We start from the raw sequence: 2500 nt of genomic DNA, 5'->3' as shown, positions 1-2500 counted from the left end.
CCTAATATAATTCTGGCTGTCGGCTGGAGAAGGGGGTATAAAATCGGCACTTGAGGGAACGCCGGGCCCTCAAGTTCGGGGCCCTCTAGCGGATTTTTGAGGTACTGCACTCCCATTGGAAATGCATTGCCCATAGGAATACATGGGCGCTCCGTCCACTACAATGTAATTCCCTCACAATATCTGCCCCCGCGTGGCCGCGCGATGCTACTGCTGCCCCGTTGGGAATGAATGGGCCTTTCGGAGGCCATAAATACAGCGCCGCTGCATGGATTTTGGCGGTACTGCGGCTGTCGTTGAAAATACATGGACCCGTCTGAATGAATGGGCCTTTCGGATTCCATAAACCCAGCGCCGCTGCATGGATTTTGGCGGTACTGCGGCTGTCGCTGAAAATACATGGACCCGTCTGAATGAATGGGCCTTTCGGAGGCCATAAACTCAGCGCCGCTGCATGGATTTTGGCGGTACTGCGGCTGTCGCTGAAAATACATGGACCCGTCTGAATGAATGGACAAAATATAAATCAGACACTACAGAACACAAGCATAATCCAAGATTACAAAATCATCTCAGCCTTTAAAAGAAACAAAAACCTGAAAGACTACTTAGTAAAAAGTAAATTACCAGAAATCAACATAACACAAACGCAGGGCCCCACATTCTACAAACAAGCCACCACAGTTAGGAACACCGTCACCAACACAAACTACCTAATTAAACAAACAATCACACCTGCTACGGAAAACTGAAAATACATGGACCCGTCTGAATGTATGGGCCTTTCGGAGGCCATAAACTCAGCCAGCGCCGGGCCAGTGTTTGGGGTATTGTGCCCGCCACTAGTGGCTGAATACATAATAATAATAATAATAATAATAATTCCCTTGTATTGTCATTCTGTGTAACAATGTACACAGAACGAAATGTCGATTGCACTGGGCTAGTGTTGAGGGAACGTCGGGCCCTCAAGTTCGGTGGCTTGGAGCGGATTTTTGAGGTACTGCACTCCCATTGGAAATGCATGGGCGCTCCGTCCACTACCATGTAATTCCCTCACAATATCTGCCCCTGCGTGGCCGCGGGATGCTACTGCAGCCCCGTTGGTAATGAATGGGCCTTTCGGAGGCCATAAATACAGCGCCGCTGCATGGATTTTGGCGGTACTGCTGCTGTCGCTGAAAATACATGGACCCGTCTGAATGAATGGGCCTTTCGGAGGCCATAAACTCAGCGCCTCTGCATGGATTTTGGCGGTACTGCGGCTGTCGCTGAAAATACATGGACCCGTCTGAATGAATGGGCCTTTCGGAGGCCATAAATCCAGCGCCGCTGCATGGATTTTGGCGGTACTGCGGCTGTCGCTGAAAATACATGGACCCGTCTGAATGAATGGACAAAATATAAATCAGACACTACAGAACACAAGCATAATCCAAGATTACAAAATCATCTCAGCCTTTAAAAGAAACAAAAACCTGAAAGACTACTTAGTAAAAAGTAAATTACCAGAAATCAACATAACACAAACGCAGGGCCCCACATTCTACAAACAAGCCACCACAGTTAGGAACACCGTCACCAACACAAACTACCTAATTAAACAAACAATCACACCTGCTACGGAAAACTGAAAATACATGGACCCGTCTGAATGTATGGGCCTTTCGGAGGCCATAAACTCAGCGCCGGGCCGGTGTTTGGGGAATCGTGCCCGCCACTAGTGGCTGAATCCCGGGCTAGTGTTGGGGGACTTGTGCCCGCCAATAGTGGCTGAATCCCGGGCTAGTGTTGGGGGACTTGTGCCCGCCAATAGTGGCTGAAATCCGCGCCGGTGTTTGGGGAAATGTGCGCGTATTATCGGGCCGGTGTTTGGGGAATTGCGCGCGTATTATCGGGCCGGTGTTTGGGGAATTGCGCGCGTATTATCGGGCCGGTGTTTGGGGAATTGTGCGCGTATTATCGGGCCGGTGTTTGGGGATATGCGCGCGTATTATCGGACCGGTGTTTGGGGAATTGTGCCCGCCACTAGTGGCTGAGAACTTGGCTAGTGTTTGGGGACTTGTGCCCGCCACTAGTGGCTGAAATCCGGGCCGGTGTTTGGGGAATTGTGCGCGTATTATCGGGCCGGTGTTTGGGGATATGCGCGCGTATTATCGGACCGGTGTTTGGGGAATCGTGCCCGCCACTAGTGGCTGAGAACTTGGCTAGTGTTGGGGGACTTGTGCCCGCCACTAGTGGCTGAAATCCGGGCCGGTGTTTGGGGAATTGTGCGCGTATTATCGGGCCGGTGTTTGGGGATATGCGCGCGTATTATCGGACCGGTGTTTGGGGAATCGTGCCCGCCACTAGTGGCTGAATCCCGGGCTAGTGTTGGGGGACTTGTGCCCGCCAATAGTGGCTGAAATCCGCGCCGGTGTTTGGGGAATTGTGCGCGTATTATCGGGCCGGTGTTTGGGGATATGCGCGCGTATTATCGGACCGGTGTTTGGGGAATTGT

Source organism: Urocampus carinirostris, unplaced genomic scaffold, assembly GCF_059441175.1.
Source record: "Urocampus carinirostris isolate Australia breed hairy pipefish unplaced genomic scaffold, RoL_Ucar_1.0 HiC_scaffold_158, whole genome shotgun sequence".
Classification (NCBI taxonomy): Eukaryota; Metazoa; Chordata; class Actinopteri; order Syngnathiformes; family Syngnathidae; genus Urocampus; species Urocampus carinirostris.
The sequence above is the reverse complement of the archived record's forward strand: the minus strand, read 5'-3'. Positions refer to the sequence as shown.